The following is a 12,456-nucleotide window of genomic DNA, read 5'->3' as shown; positions in this document are numbered from 1 at the left end:
AAAATCCTGCGTGCTACCTCAGGTAGTTATGAGGAAGTTTAAACATTCAAATTTGTCAACATGATGATATGGGAGTTGGTCCAGCCTAAGTGGAACACAAGTTGTCTGTGTAATTAAATGATCAGTCGTGCTTGAAAAAAATCCGTTCTCTGATACTAAATAGGAAGCTTCTTATACTGTAGTGTAGCAGGGCAGAAGTAAATATTTTTGTTGAGTATGAAGGAAATTGCACATGTTGCAATTGCATAAATGGTCACTCAGCCAGGAGAAATTTCAAATCCTGTTACCAAGCTGTAAAGAGTGACAGGGCCGCTCTGCTCAGCGACGTACCAAGCAGTGTGTGAGTATGAGACCTTAGGGCTTCTGTTCAGAAGTCTTTTAACTGAATTGCTAACTTCGTACTGTTGCTTGGCAAGAGGACCATGAATGAAAGAGACAGAAACAGGGTGGTGGGACAAAGCCTGTGCTTTAACAAAGTGAATAAGGTGGCTTGGATGTTTTGTTTTAGATTTCTCTTCCTGCAAGAGGGGAGTACTAGTGCTTCGTTTAACACATGCAGGAAAAAAACCCTCAATGTTAATTTGTCAGGCACCTGCTTATCTTAGATGCTACCTTAACACAAATCAGCAAAAGTTGTCGTTGACTAACATTACTCTCTTTTTGTTTTTACTTTTGATCTCTCTGCTGTAACTGTTTGCTTCAATGTAGCTGTGAACAGGATCTCTGGATTTTATTTGTCAATTAAATTTTGCATAGTAACTTGGAGTCCTTGCTTTCTCCTCTTCTCCTAGCTGTGCTGTTCAGGTCACAAGGTTGTTTGGTTTTTTCTTTTTTTCAGACAGGGGAGGAGGGAATGGATAGTATCTTCTGATGATAGTTTTCACTGTGACTAAAATAATCTTCCAGTCTTGGTACTGCACAGCTCTTCCCCTTCCCTCCACCCTTCCCAAGCAGGGACAAATCAGTAGTGCTATGTCCTTTGTGATTAGAAATTTCACTGCAAAGCAGCATAATTTTTGTTTAAATGCTTGTTAATCAGGATTATGTGATGTAAGAGAAGCTACTGATAACTGATTAAATACAAATTAACACTGAATATTTCATGCCTCTTCAGCTGGATTTGCAATGACATGACAGGGATTTTATATTTCTAAAACAAATTTATGCTAAAAACCAAATGTTTTGCAGAATGTGGTTGACTTTGCTGTAGAAGCAGAAAGAGAATTATAGTACAAAATGGGAAGATCACTTTTTAAAAGAAACCTTGAGATGCAACATATTGACAGGGTGGATTCTGGTACCAGGGACAATACCTGAAGTAGGAACAGCAGTGGTTTTACTGGAGACAGGTTAATTGATGACATTCGAGTATTTAAATTAGTCAAAATACCTGAAACAGAAGCAACCTGGAAAACCCTAGATGGAAAAGGCTTATGAACCTTTCAGCCCAACAGAAGGGTGCTGGTTTTGGCCAGTTCATCAACCAGTTACTGTGCTTAGACAGGTAGACTGTTCACTGTATAAACCTACTCAGAATGAAGGTAAAGGCCCTTTGAATGCTTGCAGTAGATCTGTGCAGCGTTTCCATAGGAAACACTGTTCTCTCTGACTATACAAATACTAATTTTCTAAACCAGAAACTTAGTTTTGAAGCAGGAAATCTAAGTAATCCTACAGTAGGTTCAGAAGGGTAAAAACTGCCATTGGCCAAATTTGTCTTTAACTGATGAAAACTGTAGCAATGAAGCATTTTTTTCCAAGTGTGCAATATATACAACACTGGAAATAAATCTGGAACAGAGACCTACTTTTTTTTTCTGCTGCAACTATATGTAACTTGGCTCAGTAATGCAGAAATGTAATGCTCTATTTTTTTGTGCTGTAACTATGTGTAACTCAGTAATGCTGAGATGCAATGCTTTATTTCTGATGCTTGTGATCATAATTGCCTTACTGACTCATAGAAGAGTTTGTAAGGATGCCTCTCCATTTGCTTGTAACGTCACTTCCATAAAATCTCAAATGTTTTTGAAATTGACGTGTTTTGTTTGCATTCCTAAAGAATTATGTAGGTTCCATGGCACTGCAGGATTAACTTTGACTTACCCTTGGCAGTGGCTTATGTAATTGAAATACTGTGTGTTGTTTATGTTTAATGGGATTCTTCTGTTTGTTCAGATTCTGAAGACGAGCTGCTGCATCAGCAGACGAAGAAGGGAGTTCTCTCTTAAAACTGCAAGAAGATACTACCAACTGGTAAGCACTTCCTTAGGTGTCTTTGCTTGTGGAATGTTTCATTGTTTTCCATAATATTTTAGGCCAAAATGTACAAAGTATTTTGATGTATTGAAAGCAAGAAGTAGTTCATGCTTTTTTTTTTTGTAATTACCAGACAAAAGGCTCAGTAGCAGTGGATAACATGTGGGTGTTTAAATTGGTATACAAACTGGTTAAATTCCTGCTTTCACAGTAGGAGAGAAAAGACTAGCCTTTTTTTCCTGTAGTGGGATGTTAAACATTGTCCATTTGCCTTTTCCACTGAAACTAATGCAATGTGTCTGTACCTCTTACTATGTAAAGACTATTTAAAGTGTGATAGTGCAAACACTGAAACTTCAGATCTGATGCTTGAGAGCCTGGAGGGAGAGGGGAAAAAAAAAAGGAAAGCTTAACGAAATTGAGTTTAGAAGCACGTTAGTTTGAGTATCCAGGTCCTTTGGAAGATGCCATTAATGTGCTTTTATTATTCTATGACTGCTTGAGGCATGACTTTCACTGAAAATAATATACGATAATAAAACTAAGGTTGTATCACAATTCACAGGCATTTACAGTCATGTATAGGTTGCCTGCAGATTCAGAATGGCAGAAGAATCATCAGTGAAGAGTTATGACCACTTAGTAGCAGTTTACCAGCCCATGAGTTAAGACATTGAGCTACACTATTACAAGGCAATCCCAAGGAAACGTGAGAATTTAGGACATCTGAATATGTCTTGCCATAGCTAAATCATGTGCACGTTGATAGCAGGTCCCAGATTTACAGCTCACTTCTCAAATACTTGTAATTGAAGTGGCAGTCTTTGATATGGAGGAAGAGATCCACTAAGTTGTAAACTAAATACACGTTCAGTTTTCCTGTGATTATACCTTACTGCATACCTTCTATAATGCTAGAATCCTACCCTTCTGTTTGCTACTGCAGTTTGAGCTACAGGGCTAAGTAAACTTGTGTCAGGAGAGAGGTTTTAGGCTGGAGTGAGGTGATGCAGCTGGGTCCAAGGATGAACGCAGAAAGAAGCAGTGTCCTAGCCAGTAAGGAAACGTTAAGCTTTTATGACCCAAATAGTTACAGATGCTTTATTAATCTTCACTTGCTAGTTAATTTGCCTAAATTTTATAAGCAGTCAAGGATAACTATGAAATTGTATTGTGTAGCTGTTGCTAATAACCAGAGTTCACGGAGAATAGTAAAATACTTTGTTCTGTTACTCTACCATTCTGCCAAACCCAGATTAATGATAGGAAAGTTTTGAAAGCCTCTAGTGGTCAATAATGTGCATCTGTCAAAATGACATAGTGAAAAAAATGTTTGACTTTATGTAGTCTTTTTTTTATATATATAAATTACTTGTTTAGTAAGCTATTTGTGAGTGATAATTTTAATAGCTTTGTTGCCTGGCTCTGTAAAATAGCAGCTCCTGAAACTGAAATGTCTATGAGACTCCTTCCCAAATACTCAGTTTGAAAATGCTGAAATGTCCCTCAATTTACAGTAGAAAGAACCGCTGGTGTGTAGTGTGTCACAATTTGAGGTACCAAAGTGCCGTGCTATTAACACAAGTTTTGAACCACATTTTAATTATTTGATAGTAATCTTTAGGTTAATCCTTTTAATTATTCTGATCATATATGATGTGAATAAATAATATATGTCTGTCACTAAATTTGAATGCATAGCTTGTCCCATACAGAACATTGAAAAGCTCCTTAGCCTAGCAGTGAGGAGTCCTCTTTCCATTTCCCTACCTCAGCTTCCCTTCTCACCCCCTCTCTCTCCAAGAGAGAAGTTTAACAGGATGGCCATGCTGATTGAAACTGGGTAATTCTAGAAAGTAGCTCTTTTGTCTGCAACTGTGGTAAAGTATTTGACTTAATTCAGCATTTCTCTTAGGACCAAGAAGTACTTTTTTTTTAGCTTGGGGTATTGCTGCACAAACTTGGTTTCACTGTTTCCAGCATTAACTTTGGTCTGGGAAGACACGAACCTGAGCTCTACCACATTTTAGACCTGCCCCAGATCGCAGCTCAAGCCCCCAACTCGGGGAATATGCTGAAAAGAGAATGCAACACGTGCGCAGAGTGTGTCTGGGTCTTGCATGACTGCTGCCAAGATAGAAATATTAAGGCAACTGGACCTTGGTGTGGTGCAGACTAGCCCAATGGTTAATGTAAGATATTTTATCCAGGTGGTATTTCTTTTGGTTATGATGTTTCAGCTGTCCACTAGCACAGACTCTGAAGGACATACAACATATTAGTATTTGCCCCATTTTTCTTGTATTAGCTTTTCATTGCGTTAACTTACTTATATAGGATTATTTTCCAGAGTATCAGTCATTCAGAAAAGATCTTGATTATTATCTCCTGCTTCTATGTATAATATCTGATAATTATTCATTCTTATTTTATAGCTTTATCTCTCGTATGCAGCTTGAACTTGTCTATGTTTGAAGACTTAAAAATATTTCTATGCAAGTTAGAGTTGCTCCCCTGTAATGATGATGGGGTGATGTTTTGAGCAAGCCGATTGACATGTTGTGGAGTCCCTGTTCCAGCACTGATATTGCGGTGTTTGTGGATTACAGGTTTTACATTGTGTGCTAATTTTAACAGATATGAAAACACCTTCTGTATTATGTTTGCAAAGTGGAAGCAAATGCACACCTGTCATTTTGTTAATTTTGAGAACACTTTGTTGTGGCTTGTGTAGCTCCTACAAGAATAACATTTGTCTGGCTGACACATCTTCAAATATTCTGCTTCCTTCTGGGAAGAATCTTTAAAATCTCTTTGGTTACGATTTCAGTCTTCTAGTGCAAATCCTATACGTGCTAAACTTGAAGAGCAGTGAGGTTTGTTTCTAGTTGTCCCCATACATATGTGCCTACCAAAGGTTAGAAGTCAAGGACCTCATTCAGAAGAGATGCTGTGTTGAGTGAGGCCATACTGCATGTGTTACGGATGGCTTTAACTGTCTGGGAAGTTTATATAAAGTCAAATGTGCTGCAAGGTTCTGTTTTGTTTTAATGTTTCCTCTATTAAAGAAGGAAATAGGTGTTAAAAAATGCACAGCTCTGAATGTGTGCTTTCAGAAGGATTTTTTTGTTTCTTTCTTTGGGGAAACCTATCTAACCAGCGTAGAAGCTACAAATGCTTCTGAAAAACTTGAAAAGCTTTCACCACAGAGCCTACCTGATACCAACAGTGGGTAATGTGGGAGCCATCAAGGATAAAAGAATAATCTGTCAGAATGAGATTCTGTACCGTAAATACATGAAGAAAAAATGAATGTCTTTCTGACAACTGAAACCACTTTTACTTCCCATTTGTGCCACAAATTAAAAACAATCTGCTTTGGTATTGCCACTCTAAATATATTGCTGTGGCTTTGCTTATAAAATCTGTTTGCAATTCCACAGGGCTTCTTGAATTGATTTATCATCCATGTGATAGTGGGTTTGTTGAAATGGTTCTTAGTATATGGAGGTTAAGTACTTTTTGTATTTTTGACGCTCACTATAAAATACTTTGGTAGCAATTCCAATCATTTTACTGATGTTCTGTCAGCATGCATTTATTTTGTATTGATGCTGGTATCTAAGGCAAGAAAGAGGAAGAGCTGACCATTGTGGGTTTTCTTAGGCTAAACTGACTGTCTCCTATTTATTTGCTGTATTTCTGTCTTGGGGCTTGTTTAATGTCGCTGGTTGTGGTAGCGTGGGAATAGGTTGAGGGGCTAAAAGCTTCTGTGCAATCCTGTGTTTTTTAAAGGCTAATGGTACGTATTAGCAATGAATGTAAATCATCTGCCTGTGATGTCGTGTAATGTGGTATCTTTTGTCTCACAGTGGACATTAAATAACTTAAAACGTTGAATGAAGATGGTAATAATCTGGAAATGATCAGTGACAGGATTTTTTTTTTTTACTATAATCAAGCAGAATTCAGTGTAGAGCTCTTTCAAAACAGCCTTCCTTTACATGCAGTGATCCTACTGCAACAGTAAGTGAATTAAGTTTAAAAAGTGAGTTTTGAATCTGATTTAATGGCTCATTTAGCAAACTATGTTCTACTTGAGACTTCAGCGGATTTGTTTATGAAGGTAAAGCTGCTATTTTTCTCCACCTGTAAATAATTGCTCAGGACAACATGAACTGTTTAATTCTGTTTGTCCAATGAGCTTTCAAATCAAAAACATTAATTTAAGAGTTGTTTTGACTTTTCAAAAAGTAGCTTTTAAACAGAACAGCAAAGTATGTAAACTTTTCTCATCAGAAGGACCTTTGACCTGAAAAGCTGTGCTTGTTGAGACAGGTGACTGGACTTTAGTGTTATGTTTTAAGTGGTCAGATGTTGCTTATTTCACTTCCTGACTTACAGAAGGACTCTTAAATGCTTCTTAAAGGAAACTTCTAGATTTTGTGGGGCTTTTCTCTTGAGGTTTTTGTTTTGTTTTTTTTTTTTTTTTTTTTTCCAACTCTGTAGGGACTTGAACTATTACCATGTAGTCCTTCAGATCTGGTTAATATTCAGCTTAATGCTTGGCCATATAACTGCAGTGCTATTATTTAAAATGATAGAATATCTCAAGTTGGGAGAGACCCATCAGGATCATTGAGTTCAACTCCCGTCTCCTCTCAGGACTCCTAAAACTAAACCATATGGCTGAGTGTTGTCCAGATGCTCTTTGAACTCTGACAGGCTTGGTGCCGTAACCACTTCCCTTGGGAGCTTGTTCCAGTGACTGACCACCCTGTCATGAAGAATCTTTTCCTAATGTCCAGCCTGCACTTGGAACTTCCCCTAATGCAGCTTGCCTCCTTTTAGCTCATCATGGAGTTAATTTTGGAAGTTATTGAGCAGAAATACTGTGCATCTGTTGAGATTGAGTATCATTCAATTACAATGTAGGAATTAAGACCTTCTTGTATGCCTCCTATATTTTGAGGTTGGTTTTTTTTTTTGACTGTTGGACAAAGCTGTTGAATACACACAATGGTCCCTAGGAGCTGGGCCCAGACATTCCTGTGTTAGGGCTCTTGATGTTTTTTCACCTTGCATTCTGTAACTTCTGTGCATACTTCCATCTTAATGCTACTCAGTAAACATTTGAGGTCACAGGTTAAAATAACGTGGTTAGATTCTTCCCTTCTGGACAGCTAGTGATTTATATGACTGTTTTGAGTATTCTTGTTTATCACTTTTGCTGGCATTTAATCACACATGTTTTTCTTTGTATTAGAAATAATACATTAGAATAATCTGATCTTTAGCTGATCTGAAAAGCTTCCTTCCCCACCCCCCCCTTTTCCTCTCCCTTCTCCCTTGCCCCCTTCTTTCTTGAATTTTATCTGAAACAGTTATTACGAATCTTTCCGTGTAGGCTTGTAGGTGGAGCTCAAGGCACTCCTGGGTAAGCTGGAGGTGCTTTCAAGAGTCTCAGCGCTATATGACAGTTACTCTGGCCAGAGCAGAGCTCCTCTCGTCCTTCTTGGCAGAAACTGCTTCTTGTCCCAAGGCTCTATCATGAAGTGACTCTTGCAGTGTTGCCTCCTGGCTGGTGCATGAGTTAAATGACTACGAAGAAGCTTCCTCTACTGAGACTTAGTGGGGCAGCTCTAGGCACCTCTGGGAAAAGGAGCTTTAAAGCAAACTGCTTAGGTTTGCTCTCCGTCTAACCTGCTCAGCTCTTGAGTCTGAGAGAAGCATGTGGCAAAATTTATTTCTGTTGGTTTCCATAAGAAGAGCTTTTCAGGCTTTTAAGAACTACTCTATGTTCTTTGAAATCCGGAATAAACAAATCCGTTGCCTCTGAGCAGCAGAGGTGCTGTCTGTGATACTTCTGTAGCTCTACCCTCATCAGCTTAGCTCTAGGTTAATCTTAGAGTTTTACCTATCGGAGCGTTAACTATGGCTTCAGCTCTCGATTTCTGATACTGTGGAGGAGCCAGTTTATGGTTAGAACTCAGTAAAATGTTACTCTCTTCTCTGGTTGGTTTCCTTTGTGACAGAAGTTCCTTTCTGTTCATATGTCCTGGTATAGTCCTGAGGAAAGTGGTTTACACTGACGATAGAAATCTAGATTGTAAGAAATAAGGACTCCTCTGTTTAAGTGTTACTGAATAGGACTCTGGGTCTTGGGGTTGCTCAGAGCTGATAATGCGCTGCTAATAATGTTGAATGGGAAAGCCCTTTTGACCTTTTCTTGTTTTGCTGTTTTTATTACGCAAGTGGATGAGTGTTGCTGCAAACTTCCTGGGACAGGGTATGGTTTCATTTCTATTATGCTGATACTGAGTCAGAACTCTGTCTTGAACCCTGCCGTAGTCCTAAGAAATTATATAATTTGTATAGTTTAGATAAAAAAAGAAAGCTGTTGAATCACTTGCTTGGTATTCAGGAACACTTCACAACTGGATGTTAAGTGTAACATCAAAGGAAGTATCAACTGCAGAAAAATGGCAATGCTAAGTAGTCAGAGGGAAGTTAAACACGCAATAGAGAGCAAACAGCGATATCATTTAGTGTTGTAAAGATACCCAATGTATCTTCCCAGCTTAGGAATACTTAAGTACTTTTTTAAAGAGTGAAAGTCTGAATGCCAGAGAATTCTTCAAATTCTGCTTATGTTATATACCCAGTACTAAATCACTTCAGGATTTAAATTTATGAAGGTTCAAAAGAAATACAGGAGATAATATGCTACCAGAAATAGCAAGTTCAGTTGTTTGAATAATTGACTGTTAAGACACAGGACTTGCTTCATAATTCTTGCAGGATCTTTTTTTTCTTGCAGTAAAAGAGGAAGCTGTGTAGCCTGAACTAAAATATCAATTGTACCCCCTACTCCACCACCAAAAAAAACCAACCACCACAAACAAAAAAAAAAAACAATCCCAAATTAAACAACCCAAGAAGTCCCATCTCTGGTTTCCTAAAAGTCCCTATTTGTCTTCTAGTTACTCACCATTTACTATTCTCACTTGCTTTGAGAAGTGAAAAAGTTTGTTTGGAAATACTTAAATTAACTTTGATTCTGTTTAAAAATACATTGTCCTTGGTCTTCAGCTTGCAGCTTTTTTTTTCTATGTAGAGCTTTGATGACATGCAAAAATGAGAACTATGATAGTTCATTTTACTCTTTTTCACTAAACCAAAGTAATGGTTTTCTTTTTTATGTGGAAAACGTACCTGTAAGTGGCCAAAATAGAAGTTTTCATGCTGAATATTAGTCTTGTATATGTCTGAATATCCTCTTGTGTTATACAAGCTTTTCATTACCTGTAGCTTTCCATCTTTTTTGTTTTTAATTGGTAAAAGGAGTATATGTCCTCCTATTATTAATCTATAGTGCAGCATCTAAGCTTTCTTGAAATATTTTTTTCAAAGCAAGCCTAATGACTCTACATTCATCCTGAAGCCAAATCTTCCATCTAAGCTTCAGAGAAACTGAGACAATCCTTTGTGGACCTCACCTGGAGTATGCCTTGTAATTAGCTGCGTTCCTAACTTATCACACGGATTGAGAGTGCCACTCGATGTTTGGATGCGCAGTATGGAGTGCTGTATGCCAGTATACCTGTGTAGAGTATGAGTTACATTGGCATAAATGCATTTTAATCTGTGATTAAAGGACAGAAAGCCTAAAGTGTGCTTTTGGCAGGTGTTTAACAGAAGTCTAGAACTGCCAAGAAAGTGTTCATGTCGGATCGCCATTTCTGTCTTTAAATTATAAACCTAAAATACAGGTTTGAGCATAGCAAGTAATACAAGTTACTCTAAAACAGCACTGAGAAATCCTATAGGATAGGGAAAGGCTTAATATAATACATAGTCTTTTAAGATACAGTTTAGCTTCAGAGGGATAAATGAAAATGAACGGAGAAGAAAGATTTGAGCTGAAGCTTTCTAGAGCCAGAAGTCGAAAAGCTGGTTTTATAGCAGGCAACCGGTAGATTTGCTTCCTTTTAAAGAACTGAGGTCACTTTGCAGTACTGATAGACTACCTTTGTATAAACTTAATGTAATGTTTGATTACCATACAGATATAGAAACCTCTTATTTTAGAATCACTGATGTTAACATTGGAGTTCGCATTCATTTAGCATTGAACCATGAGTTTATCTGCGGATGCGCTGAAACTTCCTTTGAAACATGATCTTAGCTATGATTTATTTTTTATAGCTTAGCCATCTGTTATTGTTACTAAAGTAAAAATCAAATTTTATTACTAAACATTTCTTAGTGTTCTTTTTTTATTGCCCACAAGATGTGGGGTGTATTTGACTTGCGGTTCTGTTTAGGACTGGGCTTGGTTTTTGTTTTAATGTGTACTTCTAAGAGTAACCAGTTCTTGGAGTGGTTTCCTCAAACTTAAAATTAAGCCTGTAACTGAAGCAAGAGAGCAGGAGTGTCTAAAAATTGCCAGAGCAGTGTAGTCACTGAGCTAGGTCCTGTTCTGTTCAGTGGTATGTGGAAGGCAGTTAAGATTCATGGAGTGAGAACATCTGTGCCGTAGTCCACCTCTGCCCTGCACAGAGTTCAAGTTGGTGTTACTTACCAAAGGAAATCCTACTGCAAGCTTGACCTTCAAGCAAGCCATTTAAACACTTGCTCTGTGACAGCGGCAGAGTGGATTGTGTTTTGAAGATGACTACCAAAGCCTGGATGCCTAAAATCTCATATGAAGTACCTAAGTCCTGTGCAAGCTTTCTTTAATAGGTGTTAAGTTACTTCATAAAGCTTTTTCTGAAGTTCCCTAATGAGCTGAGGTACCAATAGAGTATGCAGAAGGTCATTTAGATTCCTATTGCAAAGTTGTTGTAATTTCTTTTTTACTACTCAATGTTTTCAGTTCTTAATAGGCAGAAAAAAACAAGTGTTGGAAGGCCCGCAAAATCACCATTCTTGTAGCAAATCTTGACTGACAGTTGCTGACAAGTCTATGCTGGTGTGTAGAGGCTTCTTAATTAGTTCAGACAGGGCTGGGCTGAAGACATTGGTTTCACACTGGAAGTTAATGGTTAGCTTTTCTCTTCTGAAATCTGTTTTTGTGTATTGCCGAGTTAAGCGGCATCAGTTCCAGTATGAGATGGATATCCAAAACACAGGGCTTACTCAGTGGTTAGCTAGTTATTAATTTTTTTCAAGTTTCATTATCCACATGATGCCAAGTTTACTTAGTGCATCTTCTATATTTGGGTGCCGTTTGACTTGTGTCAGCTACAGGCTTTTCCTCGACAGACTGAATGGTGCTTGGTTTTATTTTCTTTTGAAAGTGGATGGCTGCAGTTTAGATGATTCACTCTCTCTAATGGCTGTAGATATTTTTCCACATTTGTTCTCCAACTGCTGTGACAATTCTTTGAATTCCTGTTGTAGTTGGCCTGAGATGTTAGCATATGCTTCACCCTGTGGTGGTTAGACTGCAAATCAAAGGGCGGGAGGGGGTGTTGTCATACAGATTCCTAGGATGGGATGCATTAATCTTTCTGCTGTTTGATCCCATAAAGTGTTATTTTAAAAAAAAAAAAAAAGCTAAACAAAATCTATGAGCTGTTAGCCCACTGAATAAAAGGTAATTTTCCTGCCCAGAGCTGCTTCTCTCTGGTATAACGTTAAATACTTGGCTGCCTCAGAATCACAAGCAACTGAAAAATGGTTTGTTCTGTATTATTCAGTTTTCGTTACCTATTAAATTATATAGTATATATGTCTTATCTTGTGCCTGTTGGTATTCTTTCTGTATTAATCTGCAGATCCAAACCTTGAGAATCAGTCAGAGGAAGTGTAGAAGTTTTGCAGATCCTGTGTATTAACTTCGAGAACCCAAGTAATGCACTCTGAACCTTTTAATAGACAATTGTTCATTTAAATGCTCTTATATCTGAATTAAAGTGCATCTGGAAGTGCAGAAATTAATTGTTAAAGAATCGATCACACCATTAATTTCACATCTGGCTATTTTTAATAGATGATCACTGATTATTCCCCGCTGACTGCTGGAGAACTGCAAGTCAATTTCTTATCTGTTTAGACAGCGCTTTATTATATTGCAGAGCGATAAGTTTTAAATTTAAAATAGCATGTGAAGTGAAGTCACACCGTGCAAAAATCAAATATCTATCAGCTTGCTGGTATAAACCAAGTTGACAGCATCAGATGTGCTCAGTC

The 12,456-nt window shown here is 37.8% G+C and overlaps 1 protein-coding gene across 4 annotated transcripts in view; it reads left to right on the top strand.

The window, feature by feature from the left end:
* Positions 1-12,456, top strand: part of CYRIB (CYFIP related Rac1 interactor B) — a 99,945-nt gene that overhangs the window by 54,227 nt on the left and 33,262 nt on the right. For all 4 annotated transcript variants that reach the window (XM_086741271.1, XM_086741273.1, XM_086741270.1 and 1 more), the window contains exon 2: positions 2,179-2,256. The gene's annotated coding sequence lies outside the window, so the exon portion shown is untranslated. The remainder of the gene's footprint in view (positions 1-2,178; positions 2,257-12,456) is intronic.

Source organism: Chlamydotis macqueenii, chromosome 2, assembly GCF_036417535.1.
Source record: "Chlamydotis macqueenii isolate bChlMac1 chromosome 2, bChlMac1.mat, whole genome shotgun sequence".
Classification (NCBI taxonomy): Eukaryota; Metazoa; Chordata; class Aves; order Otidiformes; family Otididae; genus Chlamydotis; species Chlamydotis macqueenii.
The sequence above is the reverse complement of the archived record's forward strand: the minus strand, read 5'-3'. Positions and strand labels throughout refer to the sequence as shown.